The sequence below is a fragment of the Callorhinus ursinus genome, unplaced genomic scaffold, assembly GCF_003265705.2.
Source record: "Callorhinus ursinus isolate GAN/ISIS: 27379988/994484 unplaced genomic scaffold, GSC_fseal_2.0 scaffold14, whole genome shotgun sequence".
In the NCBI taxonomy this organism is placed as follows: Eukaryota; Metazoa; Chordata; class Mammalia; order Carnivora; family Otariidae; genus Callorhinus; species Callorhinus ursinus.
In genome coordinates this window covers 33,414,767-33,423,431 of record NW_027397076.1, presented here as the reverse complement: position 1 = coordinate 33,423,431, position 8,665 = coordinate 33,414,767, and the positions used below count along the sequence as shown (strand labels likewise).

Genomic DNA, 8,665 nt, shown 5'->3' with positions numbered 1-8,665 from the left:
TCCCTGATGGTCTAGGTGATGATGAGCATTTTTTGTGTCTGTTGGCCATCTCAATGTCTTCTTTGGAGAAATGTCTGTTCATGCCTTCTGTCCATTTTTTAATTGGTTTATTTAATTTTTTTTTGGTGTTGCATAAGTTCTTTATATATTTTGAATACTAACCCTTTATCAGATATGTCATTTGAAAATATCTTCTCCCATTCCATAGGTTGCCTTTTAGTTTTGTTGATTGTTTCCTTTGCTGTGCAGAAGCTTTTTATTTTGACGTAGTCTCAATAGTTTAGTTTTGCTTTTGTTTTCCTTGCCTCAAGAGACATATCTAGAAAAAAGCTGCTATGGCTGATATCAAAGAGGTTACTGCCTGTGTTCTCTTCTAAGATTTTTATGGTTTTAGGTTTCATATTTAAGTCTCTAATCCATTTTGAATTGATTTTTGTATATGGTGTAAGAAAGTGGTCCAGTTTTCCCAACACCATATGTTGAAGAGACTGTCTTTTTCCCATTGGATATTCTTTCCTGCCTCGTCTAAGATTAATTGGCCATATAGTTGTGGTCAAGTTCTTAGACCATTTTTAATTAATAGTTAATAGTTCTTTCACTATTGCGTTCTAGTACTTCCTTGGAGGTTTTGGAGATTAACCCCTTTTCAGATATATGACTTGCAAATATTTTCTTCCATTTCTTAGGCTGCCTTTTCACTGTTATTGCTATTGCTGTTCACAAGCCTTTTACTTTGATGTAGTCCCACTTATTTTTGTTTATATTGCCTATGCTTTTGATGTCATATCCATAAAAGCCATTGCCAAGATCAATGCCATGAAGCTCTTCCCCTATGTGTTCTTCTAGAAATTTTAGTTTGGGGTCTTACATCTAAAGTCTTTAATTCATTTTGAATTGATTTTTGTGTATGGTGTAAGGTAAGAGTCCAATGTCATTCTTTTGCATGTGGATATCCAGTTTTCCATCACTGTATGTTTAAGAAACTACACTTTCTCAATTGTGTTTTCTTGGGGGCCCTTGTTGAAGATGAGTTGACCTTATATGTGGTGATTTGTTTCTGAACTCTCTATTCTGTTCTACTAGTCTATATGTCTATCTTTATGTTAATAGTACCATACTGTTTTGATTACTGTAGCTTTATAATATATTTTGAAATCAGAGTATAAAGCCTCCAGTTTTTTTTTTAAATTTTATTTATTTGAGACAGTGAGCAAGAGAGAGAGAGAGAAAGTATGAATGGGGGTAAGGGGCAGAAGGAAGGGGAGAAGCAGACTCTCCCGCTGAACAGGGAGCCCAACGTGGGGCTCCGTCCCAGGACCCTGGGATCATGGCCTGAGCCGAGGGCAGATGCTTAACCTACTGAGCCACCCAGGTGCCCCAAGCCTCCAGTTTTGTTGTTCTTTCTCAAGATTGATTTGGTTACATGTGGTCTTCTGTGTTTCCATATGAATTTTAGAATTTTCTTCTATTACTGTAAAAAAAAAATGTCTCTAAGAGTTCAGCTAGATTCCACATATAAGTGATATCATACAGTATTTGTCTTTCTCTGGCTTATTTCACTTAGCATAATGTCCTCAAGTTCCATCCATGTTATCACAAATGGCAACATTTCCTTCTTTATCATGGCTGAACAATTTTATATTGTGTGTGTGTTACATATATAAATATACGTATATGCTACATTTTATTTATCCATTAATCTGTAGATGGACGGTGGTTGCCAAGGACTGGATGTTGGGGGAAATGGGATGTTGGTCAAAGGGTACAAACTTCCAATTATGACTTATAATGAATAAGTTCTGTGAATCTAATGTATAACATGGTAGTTATAGTTAATAATACAATGTTATATACTTGAAAAGGTGGCTAAGAGGGTAGATCTTGAATGTTCTCACTACAAATAGAAATGGTAATTCTGTGAGGTGATGGAAGTATTATCTAATGCGACTGCGGTAATCATTTTGCAATATATATTGTATCAAATCAGTATGTTGTACATCTTAAACATACACAATGTTATATGTCAATTATATGTCACTAATGCTAGAAGGAAGTAAAAATATAAATAAAACCCCCAGGAATATAAAACACTTAAAAACACATGTAAAATAGCTTATGGGTCAAAGAAGAAATCATATTGAAAACTAAAAAATACTTAGAATTGAATGATAAGTGAAAATGCTACATACCAAAACCTGTGGGATGCAGAGAAGTGGTCCTTTTGGCATTTTATACATTTAAAGTTTGTATTAGAGAAGAAGGAAGGCTGAAAAATAAGATAAAGATTTCACTTAAATTAGAAAAGGAACAACAGAATAAAATTCCAAGAAAACAGAAGGCAGAAGGAAGGAAATAATAAGAGCAGAATTCAATGAAGGAGAAAGCTAAGATACAATAAAGAGAAAAAAATAAGCTCAGAAATTGATTCTATGAAAATCTTAAAATAGAAAACATTTGAAAAATTTTCAAGGAAAGAGGAAAGCACACCTAAGCAATATAGAAAACATAACTATAGTTACATTAGAAATGTAAAAGATAAGAAAAATATTATCAATAATTTTATGCCCATAAAATTGAAAGAAAAATATTATCAATAATTTTATGCCCATAAAATTGAAATGCACTAAAAATTGAGAATATGTGTGACAATATGATTTAGGTAAGACTGTAGACCACCTAGGTCAACTTGACTTAGATGGTTGTTCACGGAAATTTTGCCTGGAATGGATGTTACTATAAACAGTAATTAATTTCAGTTCTTTAGAAAATTCCCACAGATCGATTTATCTGAGACAGTAGACTATTCACTTCCATAATTAGCTTGCAGGTATCCACAACAATTTACACTTGCAACAAATGACAACAAAAGTCACTTCAAGATCCTCTTTCTTTGTCACCAAATTTTAAATAATTATAACACATATTTGCCTGATCCCAGTCATCTCCTTGCCTTGAAAGACCCATCTTAAACCACTTGAACTCAGAATCCAAAACTCAATCAGTATTCCATTTCTGACTTCCCCTTTCTGATACATTGCTAAGATTCAGCCAGGTAGTGTTCTCTCTTACTGAAATAACATCTTTTTTGTTGTTGTTTACTTTTTTATTAACATATAATGTATTATTTGTTTCAGGGGTACAGGTCTGTGATTCATCAGTCTTACATAATTCACAGCACTCACCATAGCACACACCCTCCCCAATGTCTATCACCCAGCCACCCCATCCCTCCCTCCCCCCACCACTCCAGCAACCCTGTTTCCTGAGATGAAGAGTCTCTTATGGTTTGTCTCCCTCTCTGGTTTCATCTTGTTTAATTTTTCCCTCCTTTCCCCTATGCTCGTCTGTCTTGTTTCTCAAATTCCTCATATCAGTGAGATCGTATGATACTTGTCTTTCTCTGATTGACTTATTTCAGTTAGCATAATACCTTCTAGTTCCATCCACGTCGTTGCAAATGGCAAGATTTTGGTTTTTTTGATGGCTGCATAATATTCCATTGTGTGTGCATGTGTGTGTGTGTGTGTGTGCACGCGCGCGTGCCACATCTTATTTATCCATTCATCTGTCTCTTACTGAAATAACTTCTAATTAATAGCTTTGCTTTAGTAACAGGTCTGTGATGTTTTGGGGCGTTCAGAAGGATTAATTCCTTCTTTTTATTTTAATTTTTAATTTTTTTTAAAGATTTTATTTATTTGACAGAGAGACAGTGAGAGAGGGAACACAAGCAAGGGGCGGGGAGAGTGGGAGAGGGAGAAGCAGGCTTCCTGCAAAACAGGGAGCCCGATGTGGGGCTCGATCCCAGGACCCTGGGATCATGACCTGAGCCGAAGGCAGACACTTAAGGACTGAGCCACCCAGGCACCCCTAATTCCTTCTTTTTAAAAAGTCTCTCTCTATATACAAAAAAATTATGGTGCTCTTCATTCTTTGCTAAAGCCACAAGGATAGCTCAGGTCCAAGGGGTAAGGAACTTTATTTCACCTCTTGATTTAAGGAAATATAAAATCACCTTGCAAAGAGGTAGGCATATAGGAAGGGATGGGTAAGTGTGGCTATTTTTGCAATCTACCACAATGATGGAGAAATCATTTACCTCCATCCCTGGATTTTACTGAAATCCCTAATTTAGAGATTGGTTGATTTGTCAACGGTTAAACAACAGTTACGTGGTAGAACTTTTCTTGAGTCCATTCCTAGATGTTCCTCTTTAGAGCTTCTCCCATGTGTTCTTGATTCCCATAGTTCTTAGCACAGTGTACTGACACAGTAAGCACTAAGAAAATGTAGAATTAGTGAGGGGCGCCTGGGTGGCTCAGTTGGTTAAGCATCTGCCTTTGGCTCAGATCATGATCCTGGAGTCCAGTACCAGGCTCCCTGCTCAGCAGGGAGTCTACTTCTCCCCCTCCCTCTCCTCCTCCCCGCTCATGCTCTCTCTCTTTTGCTCATTCTCGCTCTCAAATAAAAATAAAATCTTGAAAATGTAGAATTAGTGAATATCTACATTTTTTTAAAGATTTCATTTATTTATTTTTCAGAGAGAGAGCGAGAATGAGAGCACAAGCGTGGGAGCGACAGGCAGAGGGAGAGAGAGAAGCAGGCTCCCTGCTTAGCAAGGAGCCTGATGAGGGACTCGATCCCAGGACCCTGGGATCATGACCTGAGCCGAAGGCAGATGCTTAACCAAATGAGCCACCCAGGCATTCTGAATATCTACATTTTAAAGGAAGAGAACAAAGTCAATTTAGAAATTCTTACTGATATCCCACCCTTCAAGTAAAATATTTATCTTTATTTGTATAGAATAAATGGAGTAAAGGTTTGTGGCTTGAATTTCTTGATTTCCTCATAAAAGATTAGACAGAATTACCAGGCATGTCTTTAAAATATTGTTTTTTAAAAAAAGGTTTTATTTACTTGAGAGAGAGAGAGACAACACTAGCAGGGAGAGGGGCGGGGAGAGCAGGGTCGGGGGAGAAGCGGACTCCCTGCTGATCAGGGAGCCCAAAGTGAGCTGCATCCCAGGATGCTGGGATCATGACCCGAGCCAAAGGCAGACGCTTAACCAACTGAGCCACCCAGATGCCTCTTTAAAATATTCTGATTATAAAAATATATATATATTCTGATTATTTGATGATTTTGAAAGTGATATAGAGCTAGTGTTGTGGAGAGGGGGTGCTTTCTCTGGATTCTTCTCATCATCTGACATTATGGCAATCTGGCAGGGTTTCCAGGGGGAAAATTCAGTGGAAGGTAGGAACTCCCCCTATTCCCTGGCCCCAGGGCTATAGCCTTAGGAGCTTCATACTCTGGAGTTGGTCTATGGTTGGCCTCCAGCAATTCATACAGATTTCTAGTTTGGACTTCCTGCTGGTTTGTGTGGTGTCTGGTGGCTCTCCCAGTTAAGTTGTCAAGCTTCTGACCCATAGGAACACAAGTTCAGGAACTTGTATGCCATAACATTTAAAGATTAAACCACTGACGGGTTGAGGAAACAAATTTCAGATTAAACCACTCGCCCTGTCATATTGTGGGTAAGGATTGACCCAAAACTGTCTCCAGATACCATATTCTTTACCACCCTCCATTGCCAAAAGGGAATCCAATTTCAGTAAAAATGTTTCTAGCAAGAGGGAAGAAAAGCAATATAAAATTTCAGACAGTACAAATTGCCCAATGTAGAGAATGGAATTCTTTATACAGTCTTAGGACATTGGCATTTAGTGTAGAATCTATACTGTAGATCCTTAGGGCTTTTTGTTTTTTCTCTTGTATTCTTTATGCCCTTACAAATAAGGAAATCAAATAGTTCACTTAAAACATTCACTCCAGGGGCGCCTGGGTGGCTCAGTCGTTAAACTTCTGCCTTCAGCTCAAGTCATGACCCCGGGGTCCTGGGATGGAGCCCGGTATTAGGCTCCCTGCTCAGCGGGAAGCCTGCTTCTCCCTCTCCCACTCTCCTCTGCTTGTGTTCCCTCTCTCGCTGTCTCTCTGTCAAATTAAAAAAAAAAATTCACTCCAAAACATTCTTAAATTTTAGTAACAGGATTATAAGGTACAATTCTTGAATCTATTGGCTAACTGAATTAGGTCCCATGTATACCATATGTCTTAATATTTAATACTGACTCAAGGTTGGGGGCATGAAGTAAGGGAAAGTACACTTACTATACATGCATATGCTGTTATGTAGGAAATGTTCACATACGATGCTTAAATAGCTTTTATACAGAAACATACCTCTCAAATTTTGGATGAAGTAGTTAGATGGCAACAACTGTTATTTTCAAGTTTTCAGTTTATGCAAATATTTGAATTTGCTAGTTTTGTTTTCCATTAGCCTTATCAGAGTATGAAAGAGAAATGTTGCAGCTTCATGCTAATATAATTTTAAATGATTGTTACATTGATAATCCCTTTTCTTCCCAAGTAGCTTATAAATTTCCTGTTTTCTTTCTTCATTTTATAAATAGTAAAAAAAAAAAAAGCATTTAACATAGTTTCATGACATACTAAAGTAGAGAAAAATGTGACTGGGTAAGCAATGAAACTGAGAAGGAAATACTTGATATTGGGTAATATGTGCCTTGATAGAAAAAAACAAGAATACTTCCTCAGGCTTCAACAATAACTGCATTTCAATAGTTAGCTCTGTTACGATTCAGAGATAAACGGTAACATTTTATGAATGATCAGCAGTTTGGGAAGCTATTTGTTATTATTTGCCTAGTAAATCTTTCATTTCCAAAGCATCATAGCACCAGAGAAGAAATATGGTATAAATAGGCTGTCACTGAGATACAAACAATTGACGATTATTCAAAAACTCTCTCCATATAGCCATGCCTCAGATTTGGAGTTTTTGTTTGTGTTTCAGTAGCTCTTTGCTTTTCAACCTCACTCCTATAATTCTATTCATAGAGACTCCTGACTATCACTACTATGAAGAATCGTGGAGAAGTCTTCCAGATTTGATGTCCTGGCTGATTCTTAAAAGGATGAGGAGACATTTCCTGGTTGAAATGGGTAGGTTTGGAAATGGAAAGCAAGGGCATGCCAGGCTACAAGGGCTTCATAAGCAAAGGAAGAAATAGCAAGGAGTTCAGAGAACCATAGTTTGGGGTCATTAGAGTATAAAGTTCTGCAGGAAATGGTAGAAAATAGGCTGAGGAGTTAAGGAAGGGGCCTGGCTTTCATCTCATCGATGTGGATGAAAAATTAGTGAATGATTTTAATGGGATAATTACATTGTTATTTGGAAAAGAAAAAGATATCACTGTGCTTCACTGTGAAGAAATGATTAGAAGAGAACAATACTTTAGGCAGGAAGTACAAGGAAGTTGGTATAGTCATTCATGGGCAAATGATAGTAGCCTTAAAGGATAACTAAAGCTATTACTTTTCAATTGCATTAAGGATGAAACAAACTTTTCCAATTCCAACTCTACAATGGTGTTGCATACATAGAGGCTGTCTACCCAATAAGCATCTTTCCCTTCTTCTTTGCTAACTGCTCTCTGGTATTGAGTAAATATACTTCAGGGCTCTACTACATTCCCAGAGCCATACTAATTTAGGAATGAGAATGAGATGCAATTTTGGCCAATAAGATTTGAGAAAATGAATCCTGAGGACTTTTCATTAGTCTTACAAAAGGAACCCATGAAAGGAAATTTATCTCTTCTGGCCTTTGCATGTTTTTGTAGAAGGATGTATTAATGGGGCTGCTGTAGCCATCCTGAGACTGAGTGAAAATTTTTAAGACAAAAGACAACATTCTGCAAATGAAAGAGCAGAAATATGGCAAGAAGTTTGGTCTTTGATACCCTGGTATCAAGGGTGAGGGTCTAGGGTTTTCCAGGCACACTCCTTAGTAGTAAATTTAAAACATAACAGTATGGGGCACCTGGGTGGCTGAGTCGTTAAGCGTCTGCCTTTCGGCTCAGGTCATGATCCCAGGGTCCTGGGATCAAGCCCCACATGGGGCTCCCTGCTGGGCGGGAGGCCTGCTTCTCCCTCTCCCTCTCCCGCTCCCCCTGCTTGTGTTCCCTCTCTCGCTGTGTTTCTCTGTCAAATAAATAAAATCTTTAAAAATAAATAAATAAAACATAACAGTAGGAATTCAAAGTGCAGGAAGACAAAAAAAAAACAAGTGGCCCAAATGGTCACTTATTAAAATCAACCAAGATCTCTAAAACAAAGGAAACTCAGTGCAGGGAGGTAACCTGGGTCTTCATCTAGTCCTGTGGCTGGCAATGTGTTTCTTTGAAATAGTCATCACTGAAGAGGATGTTTCTTTGCAGTGGATGCCTCTGCAGTCAAAGCTTAAGTCAAGCACCTGCATTACAAAAAGAAGAAAGAGAAAAGAAAAAACAACCCAACTGTCAGGGTTTACACCATAGAAATAGAATCTCCTCTAAAGCCTCTAGAAAGGAATACAGTCCTGTTGACACCCTGATCTTAAGCCACTGAGACCTGTGGTTGACATCTGATGTGTTTTTTCCAGGAACTAAATCTCTAATAATTTTTTAGAGCAGCAATGGGGCGCCTGGGTGGCTCAGATGGTTGGGTGTCTGCCTTCGGCTCGGGTCATGATCCCGGGGTCCTGGGAACCTGCCTCTCCCTCTGCCTCTCTCTCTCTCTCTCTCTCTCTCTCTGT

The 8,665-nt window shown here is 38.1% G+C and overlaps 1 long non-coding RNA gene across 1 annotated transcript in view; it reads right to left on the bottom strand.

Moving 5' to 3' along the window:
- Positions 1 to 1,175: 1,175 nt before the first annotated feature.
- The window catches only part of LOC112832366 (uncharacterized), an 11,780-nt gene continuing 4,290 nt past the window's right edge, over positions 1,176 to 8,665 (bottom strand). Inside the window, exons 2-4 of the long non-coding RNA XR_003210371.2 lie at positions 8,232 to 8,344; positions 2,190 to 2,266; positions 1,176 to 1,471 (exon numbers count right to left, since the gene is read on the bottom strand). This is a non-coding gene — a long non-coding RNA (uncharacterized lncRNA). The remainder of the gene's footprint in view (positions 1,472 to 2,189; positions 2,267 to 8,231; positions 8,345 to 8,665) is intronic.